Raw genomic sequence first — 20,656 nt, forward strand, 5'->3', positions numbered from 1 at the left:
TTGACCTCGGGGAGATTGTCTTTCGAGTGGGATGGGTCTATGACTGAGAGGCATGCCCTCTTAGATCCGGGATCCTTTCCTTCTCAGGATCAGTAAGCCTTTGAGGCTCCAGGAGAGTCATGTCTGCCTCTGCAGCTCGGACACTGCTTACCCCACAGATCCACAACCTTCACCCTTGACAACTGTGCCCATGGTTTCTCACTTGGATCTCCCTCAGGGACAGAGAGCACCAAAATCACAGACTTCCCAACAGGGTTCCCCCATCTCTTCTAATACCTCTCCGGAACATCCCACAGAGGAGGTCCCTAAGAAAAGGATGTGTAAAAGGAAACACCTGGACTCCACTGAGGAATCTATCACTGAAGACGTGGACTTTGATGAGGGTGAAAGATCCCCAAGGTCACCTCCTGATGATGTCTCCCTTGGAGACATCTTAGAAATCCTAAAACAGAAAGGTGTCTGGAAGTCCAGCAATCCTTCATCTGATGAGTCTGTGTATCTGGCAGTGTTTGGTGCCCATCCATCTACCTCATGGGTGACTCCACCGCAGATGAGGTCATTGGCTATATCTTCTGGCAGGCATGGAATGTCCCAGATACCATCAAACCTATTCCCCGGAGACCAGACAAAATTATTATGGCCCCAGAGGACAAAACATTTGGGACAAAAGGTATACCAGTAGATGCTATGGTTCTGATGGCAGCCACCAAAAAAGAACTTGCCTAAGAAAGTTCTTCTATATATCCTCCTAACAAGGACTCCAGGACAACAGATAGATTTGGGAAGTGTATTTATGCCTCAGCTACCTTCACTCTAAGGTCCCTGAATTATCTTTCACATTTTATGAGAATGCAAAGGGATTTGATCAATGAGCTACCAAATACCCTTTCAGGAACTGTATCTGATGAAGTACAAGCCTCAGTTGCTTCTCAGCTGTCTACCCTACAATCCATATCTAACTCTTCCATGAGGCTCATTTCCCATGTAGCTGAAGAAATGAGTAGAGCAGCGAGGTTCAAGCATATCCATAAGGGGACATGCCTGGATGCGCTTATGTGATTTCACGGAGCCTTTCAAGTCTTTGTTAGTCAGTGTTTCCTTCCACCGTGCTCCTTTGTTCAGTCCTAAAGTAAAAGATACATTATTTAGGTGTGAGAAAGACAGGAAGACCATGTCTGCCCTGGGTGTACATTTTTCCACTCCTCAGAGACCTTTATCCAGGAGCCAGAGTAGTAGTGGAAAGATGTGGTTCAAGAAATTACAAGGATCGTTTTAGAACACACGTGGAAGTAGTCCCCCTAGAGGGAGATGGGGGAACTCTAATGGAAGACACCACCCTCGTGGCAGAGGAGACCCGCAAAATGAAGGGTCTAGAGGTACTTTCTTTGGTAGACCTTTCCAGCCCTCCTGAAAAGAGGCCTGATTGTCCTACTCTGAAAGCAATCTGGGGTCGACTGTCCCTGCACCAGAGAGCTTGGCTAGAAATAACATCCGATACATGGGTGCAGAGGATCATTTCCAGGAGATATTTTATACCCTTCTCTCTTCCTCCTCCCCAAAACAAAAAAGTCCCCAATGTTCCACCCAGTCAGAGCGATCAGGCAGCCATTCAAGTTCAAAGGCTGCTAGAAAAGAGAGTCATTCAAGAGGTCCCCTCAGACCAGAGAGAATCTGGAACTTACTCAAAGTTCCTTTTAGTACCAAAAAAGATGGGGGACTGGAGACCAATTTTGGATCTCAGCAAATTAAACAAATCAGTTTGATGAAGCAAGTTCCGTATGGTCACGGTTCAGTCCATTCTTCCATTCTTGGAAAAGGATGACTTGATGTGCTGTATAGACCTTCAGGATGCATACTGCCACATGAAGATGGACAGACAATCCAGAAGGCATCTATGCTTCTAGCTGGAAGCCAGTCATTATCAGTTCAGAGCACTGCCCTTTGTTCTCACCACAGCCCCCAGAGTGTTCACGAAATGTATTGCAGTGGTAGCAGCTCACCTCAGACTGCAAGGATTCTGGGTGTTTCCATGCTTGGACAACTGGCTCATATCTGCCCCAACCAGGCATCTACTACTAAAAGCAAGAGATAATTTTATCCAAATGTGTTCCAATCTGAAAAATTATTACTAGAACACACTCAACGTTTAGACTTCATAGGGGCAAATTTAAACACAAGCAAAACCATAGCTGCTCTTCCACCTATGAGACTAGAAACTATCAGATCATAAGTCAGGAAGATTATCAGCAATACCAAAGGTTTCTGCATGTCTGATTCTTCAGGCTCTAGGGTCTATGGCAGCAGCAATAACACTTGTTCCACTAGCAAGGTTTCATATGAGAATTTTGCAGTGACTTTGTGCAGTGCAGTGGTCCATTCTCCACCAACCAATGTTGGCCCAGATAAGAATCACCAACATTTGTAAGAAAGATCTATTATGGTGGATTCAAAACAATCAAATTCTACAATGCCATCCATTCATCCCCCCCACAACCAATGGCCACAGTGACCACGGATGCTTCCCAGCTAGGGTGGGGGTGGGGCACTTTCTGGGGAATATAGTCCAAGGCACTTGATCTCCCAAGGAGGCCAACTTGCATATCAATGTCCTACAGATGACAGCAGTGCTACTAGCATTGCAGGCTTTGCAGGATACTCCCCCCTTGGGGACAATTACCCTTCAAACCGTCAGCATGTCGGCAGTCTGGTACATGAACAAACAAGGAGGAACCAAATCTAATCCCTTGTATCAAGAAGCACTCAGAATGCGACAATGTGCAATCTCATCCAACAGTTTTCTCACTGCAATGCACATTCTGGGGAAGTCCAATGTGACAGCAGACAAATTGAGCAGATGCATCCTTATGCCTCATGAGTGGTCCCTGAATCAGATAGTGATGGAAAAGATATTCCACAAATGGGGCCAGCCTTGTTACAATCTTTTTGCTTCTCCCCTAAACAAGTGCAGCAGCTATTTTGCCCTGATCTCCCCAAAAGGGGAATCCCCAAGTGATGCTCTTCTTCACAATTGGCTCCCCGGTCTCCTGTATGCCTATCCTCTGACTCTGATATTCCCCAAATTTCTACAGAAAGCGAGCAGGATGAAGAGCAAAGTAATTCTCATTGCACCATACTGGCCTCGACAGATTTGGTTTCCCTTCCTTTGGCCTTATTTACTGATGCAACCATGGATTCTGGATCCAACTCCTGACCTCCTGTCTCACCCAACAGGCATAGGATCATAGGATGTTACTAGGCTACTGGTCCTAAGGCCCTTATAAGCCTACCCAAGTGTTTAGCAAATGTTTAGACAAATTAGACAAATCAGAACCCAATGCACTCATCCAGCAGGGACACGGATGGAATTCCAGAGATATATTTTCTATTTCCCATCCAGTTATCCAGGTTGCGCTTAAAAAGGGGTAAAGAGGTGCTCTGTTTGACATGGAGAGGAAGTCTATTTCACAGATGGGGGAGCCTCTGGGACACAAATCTGTCCCGTCAGCAAGTCCTATTGATGTCACAGACCAGGTTGAGGTCGCGTGTGTGGATTACTCGAGTGGAGCTTGACTTGCGGATATGGAGCAGTCCCATCAAGGCGGGATAAGAGATCACCTTGTATGCCACACAGAGGTCACCTATGAGGAGTCTGTATGAAAATGAGTAGAGGGCTATGGTGTTTAGCCTATTTGTATATGGTAGATTTTTGAGGCCCTGAATTCTCCTGGTGAGGAACCTCTGTGGTCTCTCTAGCTGCTGCATGTGCTTTGTGAGGTACATGCAGAATGGGATGTTGTACTCAATGGGCCTTATAAGGGATGGATACAGGGATGTTATGACTTCTCTGTCCCTGGATGAGATACCCTTACTTATGAGATGGGCCATGTAGAAAGCTTTCCGTACAATGGAAGCAACATGGTAGTCAAAAGTCAGGTTGCTATCAGTCTGGGTCTCCAAATCCCTCACGACTGATTGCGTGCTTAGGATGTTATTTATTTATTTTATTTATTTATTTCCCGTTTGATTACCAGGGAAGTCTACTGGGCCCAGAGAGCCTGTTTTCAGTGGAGGCCCAGGGAGAAAAGCTCCATGAAATAGATTACAGTAAAGATAGCAGTCCAATAAAAATAAAAGTACAAGTACAAATATATATCAAATAATACAAAGCGTGAGCAATATCGCCCCTAGTGGAAAAATATCATGCAGATACAAAAACAGTCACAAAAGGTACCAATTGGAGGTGTCAGAATAACCACGAAGCAAACGTGCAGCAGCCAAAATAGGTTTAATGCATAAACTCCAACAATCTCCAAAGCATTTTCATCTACTAGACTTCATCAGATGTAACAACAAACCATGAATTGATGCAGCTTTTATACAATCCCCTTCTCATTTAATTGTTTAATTAATAAATAATTAGCACCACTCAACATCTTCTATTAAAGCCATACATATTAGTTAAAAACAGTGCAAAGTGCTTGTGCATGAATAAACAGGTATACAAACAATACATGTTAAAAAATAATCAAATAGGAGACTTCATGTTGATCAAATCAAACTCCATATAATGGGTGACCCTTTAAAAACTATACTTATACTAGTATAACATGTAGATATTTACATAAAAAATAAAAATATAAAATAAATTTAAAAATGTAAAAATAACTGATTTATATGCAGAAACATTAGTAATATATATATATATATATATATATATATATATATATATATATATATATATATATATATTGCATTACAGAAGAATGAGCAAATAAACCACATGAACACGTTTACAATTTAGCAGCCCTCATTCTCAATATAGGGGAAATGGAATTGTGTTCATTAAGCCCAGGGAATCTATTGGCTTCTAAAAATAATTGCCAATATACTTTTCTTACTTCTATCCTATTCTCCCATGGGTCTCCCCTAGTGTCCTGATGCACCACTTCAATTACGAAAAAGCCCCACTTAGCATTGGGACATAACAAGGTATGTTTATATAGTGCATTATTACTTGGTTAAAAGTAGTAGTTTTTCTAATTGCAACAGTGAAGGGCTTGTTTATTTAGGTCTTTGTAAGGTATGTGGTGTGTTCTATATTGGCAAAACTACACGAAAACTAAAAAGGAGAATTTATGAACATTTAAATGCCATAAGAACAGAGGATGGTAATAATGCACTATATAAACATATTAAACCTATTGTGGCTGCTACACGTTTGCTTTGTGGTTATTCTGACACCTCCAATTGGTACTTTTTGTGACTGTTTTTGGTTTCCTGTTTTTTTAAGGTACCTGACCTATTCGGTCTTTTTGGTTATCATGCAGATACATTTCAACAAATTCACACAGTTAAAGTCAAAAGCCAAAAGCTATTTACAATATTTACAGAGTGTGAGAGATCATACAGGAATTAGCTATAGAAGATTATAGCCAGCTACACGGTGCTTAGGAACTCAGGAGGATACCCTCCCAGGGGGCTTTTTATTGTTAAAGAGTTCTAGGTAGGGAGAATGCAGTTACATTTGTTAGATTTTATGAATATAAATCTGAAATTAATTATGTTGTAAATATGCTGAAAGAAAAGGCTTGCTTAAATGCAGAAACAGAGTTTACTAATATGTGATCAGCAGTCATACTAAATGACCATGGCTTGGAAAAGGAATCTGCTGAATGGACATTCTTCCCTTACAGACTCAAAACAGGATGTATGCAAGAGCAAAAATACAAAATCTGCTTTTAAAGAATGGACATTTTTCCCTTACAGACTCAAAACAGGATGTATGCAAGAACAAAAATGCAAAATCTGCTTTTAAAGAACACTGACATGTTATTCTACATGGAAAAACAGGATATGACACAAGAACAGATGTTTTTTATACAAAGATCCAAATAAAATACAGGATGTTCACACTGTCAGAAAAGCTGATCTCTGACAATGTGTTTTCTCAAAAAATATGTTTTTCTTCATAAAAAACAGGATATGCTTATCAGCATTGGCACAAGAACATATGCTCATATGTTAAGCTTAGTATTGTTTCTACAGGATAAGCAATTCTCCAAATAAGAATACAGAACAATGTGTTTCCTCAAAAATATGTGTTTCTACATGGACATCAGGACACTGTTACAGGATATTCACACTGTCAGAAAAGCTGGTCTCTTACAAGACATTGTTAAACAAGGAAGCTTAGTATTGTTTCTACAGGACTAAAACTGTATATAAAGAGCTGTATAAATCCAGCTATGTTAGAGGGGTATGGTAGGAACACATTTGGTGTTCTGAGGTAAATGTTATATCTCTCACATCATCTGTACTATATGAGAAGTAAAGTTGAAACAGTACTTTTAAGCTGTAACGTTTGTCCAGTTTGGTTTATTATAAAAGTTATTGGTTACTGCTCTTAAAGTCAGATGCTGTATCAGTGTATATTCTGCAAGTTTCTGTATGCAACAGACTGTGAATGCAATTATAACCAGACTTTGATTCCAGCCAGCAAGACTGAGTGTCTTAAGAACACTGCAAATCCATCCCACAGCAGCAAGCAGTAAGCAAGTAAGAGCTCAAAATATTTTTTCAATGGCGAGGCAGCTGACTGACTAGCTCCATATAATTTTTTCAATGGCAAGCTAGCCTGCATTTGAACCTACAATCTGCATTCAAACACAGGAGGAGTGATGGTAAGCCCTGCAGAGGGTCACTTCAGTTAAATTGCAGTAACTAACATTTGTACGTATGTGTAAATCCTAAACAGAAGTATTCCAGTTTATGCAGCTTGCAGTAGTAAAGTTTTTTAGACGTCTACAATCCGGAGTGAGACTAGTTCAAGAAATTCACAGTGCCATAAATTCTTCAAGAAAAGGGGGATATCCACTAGCCCATCAGTCCACTGCCTGTTGTGCTTTCCCAGCTTCTCAAGTGACTTTGAAAAATTTCCAGCCATCTGCAATAGCAGCCTGATCACCTGTTTTCTTGCTAACTGGTAAGACTTTTTTCTGTGTCACATATTTAGTGTGGATGATGTTAAAACAGTTTGTATATTCTTAAGAGAGTTTTTATATTCTTAAGACAGTTTGTATATTCATATATAGTTTCTGTATTCCTAGACAGGTTGTATATTACTAGATAGTATGAATATTATTTATAATTCATGCAGGAGTAAACTAAACGTTAGTAAATTGCAATGTTGGTATACACAGCACATTAGTAAATGTAAAACCTTATTAGGGCAGGTTCATAGTAAGGCATTATGCAAATGTATTACAATATTTGACTGGTATCTCAAAGAAAACCATGTGAAATATGACAAGTGTTTGTTGTGTGCTTCAACAAGGGCTGCATTTTGTGTATTATGCCATAAAATAATATTGCATCATATTGCGAAAAAAATAGACTGTAAAGACAGATCTGAAGAATTAACTAAGGGTAAAGTGTTTCCATTACATTCTGATGTTGAACAGTTATGTCCTGTCACCACATGTGAGTCAAATCATTTACTGATAAAACCCCTAGTACATTTTGTTACAAAGGAATGTAGTAAACTTCTAAAAGACAGACACAATGAGTTCAGGAAGCTTAGACAAGTTATACATACATCTTTTCAAAAGTGCATAGGAGTTTCAAATTCAGCAGAACAGCTTACTAAATAATGTCAGAAAGACCATGCAACATTTCAGGAAATTCAACAGCAGTTGCAGGATAAAGGAAATAAATTAGCTGAACTGACAGAGACTGGGAACTTCCTACATACACAGTTAATCTGTGCAAAAGAAATATATTTTATAATATGTTTATGTTTTGAAAATGGTTAAACATACATGGTAGGATGGTAGGATCTGATGTCTGGACAAATCATTCTTAAATGTTTTACTTTCATTCAGTTAAAGCAAGACATCTATCAGTACTACAGTAAAGTAAAGCATATGAATGCCATTCATTAGCATAGTCAAAAGGTAAACAAAACTGTTCTAGTGTATTATAATGTATAAAATTAAATAAAAATAGATGAGTAAAAATTTAAAGTCACAAGACTGACATGCTTGTATAAAGATATACATATACAAGACAGACATGCATGTGTGTTCTTTTCATCTAGAGTACATCTGTTACAATACACAAGAATAACAGGCAGACAACAGCAAATATAAATAATATAAATATAAATGTGTTGGTTAAACTAATATCTATTTTGTTTTTTACAATTTGTTTATAATTATATAGTAACACCAAACAGTTAAAATTCTGAATTTTAAAAAGAAAATCACAGATGGTATTAGTCAAACAATTTTTGTAAAATTAATGGCAGGACAGTTAAATAAATAAAAAAAAATACTGAAATCCATGTAAGGTAATTGTAAAATGATGTCTAGTTATGTTGTATAAATGCATAGTTATGTAAATCACAATCACATTAAAGGAAAAATGCTAAAAGAATTAACTATAGTTTACAGAGTATGAAATGTGAGCTCAGACCTTCCTAGACTGAATGAATAGTTACAGGAAATGTTGAAAAGATAAGATAAACAACAAGACTGATTGCCAGGCAAGTAGCTTGAGTTTTTCTAAAGCATCATTGTTATTAAAACATAATTGTTAAAATGTTTACAGGCAACACTGTTTAGTAATTGTCATAAAATGCCACAATTGTGCATAGATGTCACTGATAATCTGTTTGCAAGTAAATGTTAAAAGGACAAAAAACCCCTCAGTTGCATCAAGTACAGCCAGCAAATGGGCTATAGTATATATACAGTTCAAATCAATTGTGCAGGAGGGTGTAAATGCCTACTAGTGGTAGTAAACAGCAAAAGCTTTATAAAAAATTATCAAATCAGACAAAAGTTCATAATTTAATAAAATAAATGTATAACCATAGTGTTAGGCTGACATATATTCCATTCTTACAGCATAGGGCAGGAAAACAGTGCTGAAGTACTACAGGGGGAGGGGCACTTTCTCAGTTTTACACTGACTGTATAAGCAATACTACACAAGGGTCTGAAATAAAGCTACAGAAAAATAAACAACAAGGGTCTGAAATAACGCTACATAAAAATAAATAATAAGGGTCTAAAATAAAGCTACAGGAAAACTTTGTACAATACTCTTTTATGAGAGGAAAAAGCAGGTATTAGTGTATTAGAAATACTGGTAAACTGGATTAAACCTGACAGGATAAGATATTTTACAAGTTGTTAATAGCTATCATAATGGTTAAACAAGAGATGATTTAAAATTGCTTTATTAAAGCTATACAAGAGAGAATAAAAATATGCAAAATGAATAAATGTTTCTAATAGTAAGAATGGTCACTATTTTTAATATGTTTTTGGCAAAACAATGTTGGTATAAAAAACATCAATGTTTCTAATTGCTGAGTATGTAGTTTAAAATAACAGGACATATGGATTTGGTGTCAATTCCACTAGATACTTCTAAAGAGACAAACATTTTCCAAGATTTTGCTCAATATTAATGTTATTAAATTTGTAAGATTAGACTAAATGTACTTTATAGTCATTGTATGTACAAATGCAGAAAAATTCAGTACAAATGAGATTAATGTCTAGTAATAAATATGTGTGAAAAACCATATTTAAATAAAAAATGGGTCCAGGGTACCTACTAGATTGAAATGCATGAACAGCAAACAGTCTATGTAAATACATACTGTACAGGATACATTGTAATAAGTTCAAAAGTAATTTGTCAAGTTGTAATATCACTGGTTTTACCCCAGTAAACTAATAGCTTTCAAATATTTATTATTTAAGCCCAGTTCAGTACTTTATCAAGATGTTAATGGGCAGTTCAAAGACATGACCACAATGTTATGGTTAAAATGACATTGAAATTGTGTGTTTTCAGTAGTGTATAAATGCTTGCAGTAGCACATAGTTATTGTCTCATAGTTAATTTAACAGCTGCAAAGAGTTAATGAAACAGTTCTAAGTCATAAATTAAATTCTGTGATTGCAAAAGAATACATTGATCAAGTTAAACTTAAGCAGACACAGCTTATAACTGATAAAATATTTTCACAGAATGGTCTGCAAAAGAAAAAGTTGTTAAATACATTCAGTTTTGGTAGTAATACTTTAATATCATTGTATTAACTATGTAAAATTGCATTTTGATTTGTTGTATCAAACTAAAGGTTTGTTTCTTGTGTTTTCTATATAAAATGTTTTGAGTATGTTTAAAAACAGAGGGAATTGTTAGATTTTATGAACATAAATCTGAAATTAATTATGTTGTAAATATGCTGAAAGAAAAGGCTTGCTTAAATGCAGAAACAGAGTTTACTAATATGTGATCAGCAGTCATACTAAATGACCATGGCTTGGAAAAGGAATCTGCTGAATGGACATTCTTCCCTTACAGACTCAAAACAGGATGTATGCAAGAGCAAAAATACAAAATCTGCTTTTAAAGAATGGACATTTTTCCCTTACAGACTCAAAACAGGATGTATGCAAGAACAAAAATGCAAAATCTGCTTTTAAAGAACACTGACATGTTATTCTGCATGGAAAAACAGGATATGACACAATAACAGATGTTTTTTATACAAAGATCCAAATAAAATACAGGATGTTCACACTATCAGAAAAGCTGATCTCTGACAATGTGTTTTCTCAAAAATATGTTTTTCTTCATAAAAAACAGGATATGCTTATCAGCATTGGCACAAGAACATATGCTCATATGTTAAGCTTAGTATTGTTTCTACAGGATAAGCAATTCTCCAAATAAGAATACAGAACAATGTGTTTCCTCAAAAATATGTTTTTCTACATGGACATCAGGACACTGTTACAGGATATTCACACTGTCAGAAAAGCTGGTCTCTTACAAGACATTGTTAAACAAGGAAGCTTAGTATTGTTTCTACAGGACTAAAACTGTATATAAAGAGCTGTATAAATCCAGCTATGTTAGAGGGGTATGGCAGGAACACATTTGGTGTTCTGAGGTAAATGTTATATCTCTCACATCATCTGTACTATATGAGAAGTAAAGTTGGAACAGTACTTTTAAGCTGTAACGTTTGTCCAGTTTGGTTTATTATAAAAGTTATTGATTACTGCTCTTAAAGTCAGATGCTGTATCAGTGTATATTCTGCAAGTTTCTGTATGCAACAGACTGTGAATGCAATTATAACCAGACTTTGATTCCAGCCAGCAAGACTGAGTGTCTTAAGAACACTGCAAATCCATCCCACAGCAGCAAGCAGTAAGCAAGTAAGAGCTCAAAATATTTTTTCAACATTTCCATTTGGAGGAGAGGTAGGTGTGTAGCTGAGTTTTGAAGTTGTTTGTGTTTGACATTGTCCTTAGTGTGGAAGGGAGAGAGTTCCATTTCTTACCTAAGGAGGAGAGGAGAAATTGTCCAGCAGGATGTTTAGGTTTGTGGACAGTAATTAAGTTTTGGTGTTCTGAGAGTTCTATTTGGGGTGTATGGGGGAAAGATGTTAGTTAAAGCGGGGCATTTGGTTGGATTAAATATTAGTCTATGTGCTGTAGTGAGCTGGAGGAAGTCCAGGTAATTTGTGAATTCTAACCAGTTGAGGGATTGGAGGGTAACACAGTGATGAGTGGAATGTTTGGCTTTGGTGGCAAATTTAGAAATTTTCCAAAACATACACTATGAAGCAGTAGGAAACACTTTCAGTCAGCCACACTCTTCAGTCCAAGCATTCATTTTTTTCATTTTTCAATAGTATTTAAAGGCTGTACTATGGAGTGCAGTTAGATTCTGATGAAGTCCCCAGTTTAGGGGATGAAAGCGCTCAATCTGTGTCTTTGTATGTTGGAAGAATAAAAACAGCTTGGACTGAAGAGTTTGGCTGACTGAAGGTGTTTCCTACTGCTTCACAGTGTATGTTTTGGTCTTTTTTTAGTTGTATTTTACACTGCAGTTACTTTTGTTCTTTTATTTGTGGTAAATTTAGAAATTTTGTTATAACAGCTTTCAAGTTTGGAAGTGATGGAAGTGGATAGGTTAGTTAGTAGTGGGGTGCTGTACAGAAGAGAGGGAAGGAGGTAAAAGGAGGCCAGATTAGGCCTGGTAGAAGTAGAGAGGATGTGGTTGTTCCTATATAGCATACCTAGCTTTTGGTGGGTTTTCTTTATATTTTGCTGAGTATGGATGTTGAACTTGCGGTGTTTGTCTATAGTTACACCGAGTAGTTTGGCAAAGGGAACGACCTTGATTGGAGAGTTGCTTTGGCTAAGGACTTGGAAGGAATTTTTATCAAAAGAGAAAGATCTGAGGGTGTGAATAGCAGCATTTTAGATTTGTTAGCATTGAGAAAAAGGTGATTTTGGCGCATCCACATCTCAGTCATTGAGAAGGCAGTCTGAGCTTAGATAGGAGCTCAGGAAGGTTAGAGGCAGCGCAGACACGTGTAGAGTCATCTGCATATTGGATGACTTTGTCATTAGGAATAGCAGAGTGAAAGTTATTGATAAAGATATTAAACAGTATTGGTCCGAGGATGGACCCCTGTGGTACTCCAGGGGTGGTAAGAAAGGTAAGGCACCTTTTTTCCATTTCACAGCCTGAGATCTATCTGACAGATAGCTTGAGAACCAGGAAAGAGTGTTTTGGGAGAGATTTAAGTTTGAGAGGTGACTTAGAAGGTGCTTATTGGAAACAGTATCAAATGCTTTAGAGAGATATAGGAGCACTGTGGATACTAAGTTCCCAGAATCTCAGGCTTGATTGACAGTTTCTAAGAATGAGAGTAGAGCTGTTATGGTGCTATATCCTGGTCAGAAGCCATGTTGGGTAGGGGTAAGGAGTTGTTTTTTAGTCAGAAAAGGTATAAGTTGGAGGTGGATGCATTTGTCTAGGATTTTGGCGATTGGAAAAAGAAGAAATATAAGGCGGAAGTTTGAAATGTTAGTGTTTTTGCCTCCTTTGTGGAGAGGGAGAATAAAGGCAGAACACCAGAGTTTAGGGACATAGGATTCCTTTATGGATCTATTAATTAGGATACTAATTGGGAGAGCTATACCATCAGCAGCAGACTAGAGAGTGGAAGAGGGGATCTTGTCAGGTACATTGGAGCAGGGTTTAAGTTTGGATAGAAGTCTTTTTATGTAGTTAGTGGAGACAGGTTTAAGCTCAAACATAGGGGGAAATTATCTGGGGACTTAGATGAGGTGGAATGTAGGAGAGATGGGTCATTGTTGGGAAAACTTTTTGTTAGGTTGGATATTGACTCTATAAAAAAAGAGTTGAATAGTGAGGCTAATTTGAGGTCAGATTTACTTGGGTCCAGACAGGGGTTATTTTTGGAGCCTGGGTTGAGGAGTGAGTTTATGGAGTTCCAAAAAGCCTAGGGTTTTGGATATGGTTGGACTGGAGCTTAGTGTGGTAGGATTTTTTTGTCTTTGAATATTTGTTTTTTTGCAAAGTTACAGAGCTGTGTGTATTGGAGAAGGGTTTTGGGAAGTTTATTCTTTTGGTAAAGCTTCCAGGATTTGTCTCTGATGCATAATTTGCTTTGTTCCTTTGGTTAGCCATGGGGCAGTTTTAGTTTTTATTCTTTTTTTTGTTGGTAGAGCTAGGGAATTTAGAGCATCTAGGAAAGTAGAATTAAAGTGGTCTATGGCTCTATCGAGTGGAAGGGTTTTTAGAATGTTCCAATTCATTTGTTTGAGATAGAGAAGGTTTTGGGGTCAAATTTACTAAGGTTGTGGGTCTGAATATATTGATGTTGGTGTGGATGGGAGGTGGTTGCATGGTAAATGAAAGTTGGCAGGTGGTCACTAATAGAGTCAGGGATGGTGCCAGAGTTGGTAATTTTATTTGGATGGGTGACTAAGATCCAGTCAAGAGTGGATCCTGTGGATTTGTTTAATTGGGTCTGGAGATGGAGTGGGTTACTTGAGTAATGTTAAAGAGGTTAATGGACAGGGAGGGTATGGGACTGTTGATTTTATTCCAGTCGATGTTTACATCACCTAGTATGTAAGTTTCAAGGTTAATTTCAGCTGAGACCCATTGGAGTATGTCTTCAAAAGGTTGAGACATTATTTCCAGGTGAGATATAAAGGGGGATGATACAGAGGCTTTCGTGATTATTCATTTTTTAATAGACCGACTGTTAGTTCTGCATTGGCAAATTTAGGAATGGGGTTTGGTAGGGAAATTAAGGTAAGTAGATTGGAATAGATTAATGCAACGCCTCCACCTTTTTTCTTTGGGCAGTCACATCTAAGAGTGTGAAATCCAGAGGGTAGGATTTTAGAGACAGAGATATGGAGTTTGAGCCAAGTTTCAGAGATGGCTACAATGTCAGGTTTGTTATGACTTAGCCATGCTTGAAACTGATGTGCTTTGCTGTTGAGACTCTGAGCATCGAGTGTGAAAAATTTAAGAGTATTGTAGGGGGATGAAAGGTTAAAGGAAGGGGGTGTGTAATTGTTATTTGTGGGTGGGTTAGGTCCAGTATTGGGGTGAATGTTATTGAAGAAAGTTATTTTAGTGTGTTTTGGTTTGGATTTAGGGTATTCTGGATGGTCTTGTATTTGTTTAAGAGTAAGTGTCTTAGTAGTAGTGGAAACAATTTTACGATTAAAAAAGTGCAGAAAGTTGAGCTGAAATGGAGAGGAGGTGATGGAAAAGAATTCATTATTTGTGTGAGGGAGGAGATGGTTTTGTGTGGGAGTATGGTAAGGAGTAGAGAGTGGAAGCTGATTGGAGGTATAGGAGCTGGCATGGTATAAAGTTGTTAGGAGTAATAGGAGGGAGATGGGGGTTTGGAGTGTTAGGGACAGTAAGGCGAGCATGGTAAGAAAAAGGTAGTTTAATATGGGGGGATTTGTAGTTGGAGAGAAGAGCTGTGGAGTGAGAGGGGGTAGTGAAAGAGTGATGTATTTAATTAGTGATGTATTTAATTACTGTGGGTGAAAGGAGGAGAGGTAAAGAGGGGAAGGCTTTAATTGGATGGTTGACTGTGGGTGAAAGGAGGAGGGGAAGGCTTTGACTGGATGGTTGTCTTGAGTGGGTGAGGAGTGGTTGAAATAAAAGTAGGAGTAGTGGGGGCGGGTGAGAATTGGGGGCAGGGGAGCAGAGTGAGTTCGCAGGGCAAACGGAGCAGGTAGAGCCAAGGAGAAAGAAGAAAGTCAGCAAAATGTTATCAGTGAAGCTGAGAACTAGCTCAGAGGTAAGGAGGCACTGGCATAAGACATTGTCTGTGTACAATTAGAAGGATGCAGTGGCTTGACAGGGGATAGGAGCTGAAAACAGGCCAGTAGCAGTTTAGTAGAATATAGTAAGTATTAATTGGGCTAAAACAGGGCAGTGGTAAATTAATAGAACAGTTACAGTACTTTTGGCTTGTATTAAAAAATAGGTAGTGGTTGAACAATGTCACCTGGTGGCCTAAATGAGTAATTATAATTATAAGCTATGAGCACTCAGAGGAGGGGGAAAGAGCATAGGAGAGTGAAGGGAATGCACGCAGGGTTAATATACAACAGTGGTAGGTATAGGATATATTTTTATTTTACAATAGGGTATATACACGTTTAGTTAGTTGTTGGGGAGGCAAAGTGGTTACAGAAGCACTGCAGGATCTCCTTAGGATGAACTTTACAAAAATAGCAATAAGAATCACAAACAAAAACAATACCAGGTAGTACATACATGTGAGCACACTACTGGGGATTCCTATGAAGCAAGGCAGAAAAGCTAAGTCAAAAGATGGTGCCTTTCTACATCAGGTTTTGTGATACCTCTGTAATTAAGCAGGAGTAGGAGAGAGGTGTGCAGGTTCAAGGTGGAGGAGGGGGTAGACACAGAGTAATACAAGGTTGTGAGTCAGAAAAACTGGACTAGGCCAGCTGCTAAAAAGAAAACAGCAAAACCAAGCTAAGTCAATTCCATGCCAGTGTAGTGTAGTACCTTCCTAATAACTACAAATTTGATGCTACTAATCTAGTATAGTGTGGTAAAAAGGACCATCACTTTTACAGGGAAAAACAGTTGAAGTATGGGCTGCAGGTACATAGGTAAACTTTTTCCAAGAGAAAGTAGTTTTAAGTAATTGACCTAGAAGTACAATAGGAAGAGAAAAATGGGGGGGGGGGGCAGTAATGTGCACGCGTACAGTGAAAGGGGAAAGAGTCTTCAGTTTACAGGAAAGATTAAATACAACTCTAACATACACTAGTGTAGCTGAAAGCACTTTAGTGTTCCACAAACACAGGTTCTCACAGTGCAGGGCAACAAGACAGCCTTGGGTTGATTGGAGGTTGACCAAGACACAGGATGACACTTTTGCTGAAGGGGCTGGAAGTAAAAAGGAAAAGGGGGTAAATGTTAGGTCTGAAGTTTTCAAACCCTCTGATTACCAAGTAACTAAGATAGAGGATGCAGGGGAGGAGCAGCATATCTTGTAAGAAACAGTACAATTCTATGAGCAACACAAAATGCGAGAATAGCAGAGAAAAAAAAAGGTAACTGCAGTTGATACCAAGCTATTACAACATACACTACACTATTATGTTTTGTTATAAAGGTTATGAAGATAGTAACTAAGATGCTACACACAATTTAGCATTCTCACTAAAAGTCAGGAGTAACAGCGGTATGCTACAGAAAGAATAACTACTAAGATGCTACACGCAATTTAGAATTCTCCAACAGAAATAACAGTGATGTTATGCAGATACACAGAGTCAGTTGTATCCCTTGGAGGTTACAATAAGTTCTACTCTAATTGCCAAACAGGTTACGATTCTAAAAGTATACATAGCAGGTGGCAATACTCACATTAGTGAATAAAGCAGCATTTTACCTGTTATTTAAAGTCACAATGTGCTATAAATACAATTCTATGCTGGCATAACAAAAGCACTCATATGCAGGGCAAATAGAGTAAAGGAAAAAAAACAAAAACGCTCTTGAAATGCAAGTCCAGAAAACAAGTGACCAAATAGAGCTGTTACCAACTAAAAATATGCATGACAAAAAAATACATACCATGTGTGAAACTTCACAAAAATAGCAATAAGAATCACAAACAATAACAATACCAGGTAGTACTTACTTGCGAGCACACTACTGGGGATTCCTATGAAGCAAGGCAGAAAAGCTAAGTCAAAAGATGGCGCCTTTCTACATCATGTTTTTTGATACCTCTGCAATTAATGAGTGGGAGGGAGGTGCGCAGGTTCAAGGTGGGGGAGGGGTAGACAGAAAGTAATACAAGGTTGTGAGTCAGAAAAACTGGACTAGGCCAGCTGCTAAAAAGAAAGCAGGAAAACCAAGCTAAGTCAATTCCAGGTCAGTGTAGTGCAGTATCTTCCTAATTACAAATCTTATGCTACTAATCTAGTACAGTGTGGTGAAAAGGACCACCACGTCTACAGGGAAAAACAATTGAAGTATGCAAGTACATAGGTAAACTTTTTCCAAGAGAAAGTAGTTTTAAGTAATTGACCTAGGAGTACAATAGGAAGAGAAAAATGGGGGGGGGGGGGGTAGTAGTGTGCACACGTACAGTGAAAGGGGAAAGAGTCTTCAGTTTAGAGAACAGATTAAATACAACTGTAACATACACTAGTGTAGCTGAAAGCACTTTAGTGTTCCACCGATGCAGGGTCTCACAGTGCAGGGCAACAAGACAACCTTGGGTTGATTGGAGGTTGGCCAAGACACAGGATGAAACTTTTGCTGAGGGGAATGTGAGTGCACTACTGGGGATTCCTATGAAGCAAGGCAGAAAAGCTAAGTCAAAAGCTTGTGATAATTTGTGGGGATGTCTCTCTCCCCAAAGGGGATGATGATGCATTGTTTTTTATTAAACTTGAGGCCATGTTTCTTGCACCAGTCATTTGTTTAGGTGAGACCCTCTTGGAGGATGTCCACTTCACTAGGGGAATTGATGACAGCTCCCAGCTTGCAGTCATCTGCAAACTTGGTCAGCCATGGCTCACTGGTTTTGGCCTGCTCCTCAAAAAAGTATATCCCAAATAACAGAGGCCCCAAGACCGAACCCTGGGGTACGTCACTCAATATGGGTCTACTGCTTGATGTGGCTTCCCTTATTTTGACTAAGTGGGTTTTATCAGTGAGCCACTTAGCTACCTATCTGGTAACATATGGCTTGATACCTAGTTGAGAGTGTTTATCTATTATGCCCGAGTGGGGAATAGTGTCAAAGGCTTTGGTCAGGTCAAGGTAGGCGGTGTGCACTGTCGTCCCTTCGTCCATCACTTTGGTGACTGTCTCAAAAAAGTCGACCAAATTTAATAGACATGACCTCCCCCTTGATGAAGCCAAACTCTGTGGGATTGAGTGTTTGGAGGTTGCCAATGTCCTTGTAAATGAGGTCCATGACAATCCATTCCATGGCCTTGCAGATCAGGCTAGTTAGGTTAATGGCATGATTCACCCAGACATTCCAAACCTCAAGCTGACTGCTTGGCTTCTCCAATTCCATTAATAGCCAGACAACGTATACTGTCTTCTTCAGTCCATCACATTCTCTTATCCTCTCATAAACCATCTACATGTAAACAATACTCTAGTAAATGAAAGAGATTTGTTTTCTAGGCACAACAGAATGACCTGGAGCCATTCTCAGCTCTGATTCATAGAATCCTTGAGTTCTTGGACCAATCGTTTAACGATGGAACAGCTTCTTCTATAGTAAGGGTATAGCAAGCTGCAATTCCAATTTTCACTTTGGCTATTAAGGATCTTCACTTGCTTCACACAAACTCTATAAAGTTTTTCTAAAGGGAAATCTTTTGCCAAAACCCCCTTATAAAGACCCTACTCCTCCTTGGGACCTAAATTTGGTGCTGCAAGAAATTATACAATCCCCCTTTGAATGAGCAGCTACATGTGATCTCAAGTTCCTCCCATGAAAAACTATATTTTTTGTAGCCATAACATCTGCAATAAACAATTTCAGAGATTCAAGCCTTATCATCTCAACCACCATATTTGATCTTTCATAAAGACAGAGTTTTGTTGCATACTAATCCATTCTTTTTGCCTAAAACAGTGCCAGACAACAATATCAATCAATCCATTAACTTACCAATATTCTTTCCAAGGTTTTCAAATAAAGGAGAATACCTGTTACACTTAATAGATATTCACGGGCAATTATGTTTTTATTTCCATAGAACAAAAAGTATAAGGAAATTTGACCAACTTTTTGTCTCATTCTCAGATGTAAAACTGGGAAATCCAGTGACCAAAGTGACATTAGCTAGATGAATCACAGATTGTATTTCTTGCACTTACAAGAAAAGAAGTCTGACATTATCTCAACCTTTGCAACCAGAGCCATAGTGGCTTCATCAGTATTTCAGTATAGAGCATCCACGGATGGTACATGTGCAGCTGCTACTTGGGCTACCCCCCCCCACACGCCTTTATCACTCATTACAAACTGGATTTGGTCTCCAGAGAAAGAGCTTCATTTAGTTCTATGATACTGAGAAACATCCTTCCATCACTCCACCCAGGATATAAGGTAGCTGAGGATTCTGTCCCATGTGTTTGAGGATAGAATGAAAATTGACAACATCAGATAAAGAAATTATGTGCTCACCATAACACTCCAACTGTGTTGTCCATTTTCATTCTTCCTCAAACAATCCACCCTCCATACCATGACCTTCCTACTCCTGTAAGAGAGAGTGCTGACATAACTTAGAAGGGTTTTTGGTTGCCATGAGCTATTGCAATGGCCAAGTCAGATTCCAGGATCGGATCTGAACCCACAGGTTTGAGGAAGAATGAAAATGGACAACACAGATGGAACATTGTAGTGAGTACATAACTTCTTTTTTACCCTCATGTATTTCGATCATGGTATTTAAATAATCAGTTCTAATTTTTTTATAGTTGCAGGTGAATTTCAAAAATGTGGTGGTGGTGGTGGTGGTACTTAAATTATCAATAAATTCTCAGATAGTGTTCTCTGGTCCTTACCAAATAATAAAGATGTTCTCCAAAGATCTGGTGTATAACTTAAAGTATGTGTCCAAAAGTTGGAATTAAATAAAATCTTCCTTTCCCAGCTTAACAAAACAAGGTTTGCGGTTTCACCTTAAAAAAAAAGAAATTATTTTCTAACATGATTCTAGTAAGTTTAACAAAAAGATTAACATCATAGCATTTTAATGATTCAAAGCTGGCCAGACTGTCATAGAAAAATTTCAAACCATCATCTAAAGGGATAGAAGGAAACAAGTCTACTACACTGACAGTTAAGAAACCTACATTGTCAGAAATTATATTTGAAGTCAAACTCCCTAGGAAAACCCAGGAATCTTTGATCATACGAGTATGTGTATTCATCACAAATTTCAAAGATTTATCCAGGTAAATAGCCATGGGATGGGTTTTAGATCTACTGGCTGCAACTATTGGCCTATACTGTGGATTTTTAATATTTTTGAGAATCTTGGGGATTCCAAAAATAGACGGGACCCTTGGTTTGTCTACCTTTAAGAAGTCATAATTTTTGATGGTAATTCTCCCATCCACTAGCAATTCCTATAATGTTAAGTAAATTTTGTGGTGAGCGATGTTAATTTCCTTCCTAGAAACCAGAGTGTAAGTGGTGGTATCCTGCAGTATTTCAAACATTGTAGAAGAGTAGTCAATATCATGTGC

Source organism: Protopterus annectens, chromosome 2.part0 (genome assembly GCF_019279795.1).
Source record: "Protopterus annectens isolate FY-2018-M chromosome 2.part0, PAN1.0, whole genome shotgun sequence".
NCBI classification, from domain to species: domain Eukaryota; kingdom Metazoa; phylum Chordata; order Ceratodontiformes; family Protopteridae; genus Protopterus; species Protopterus annectens.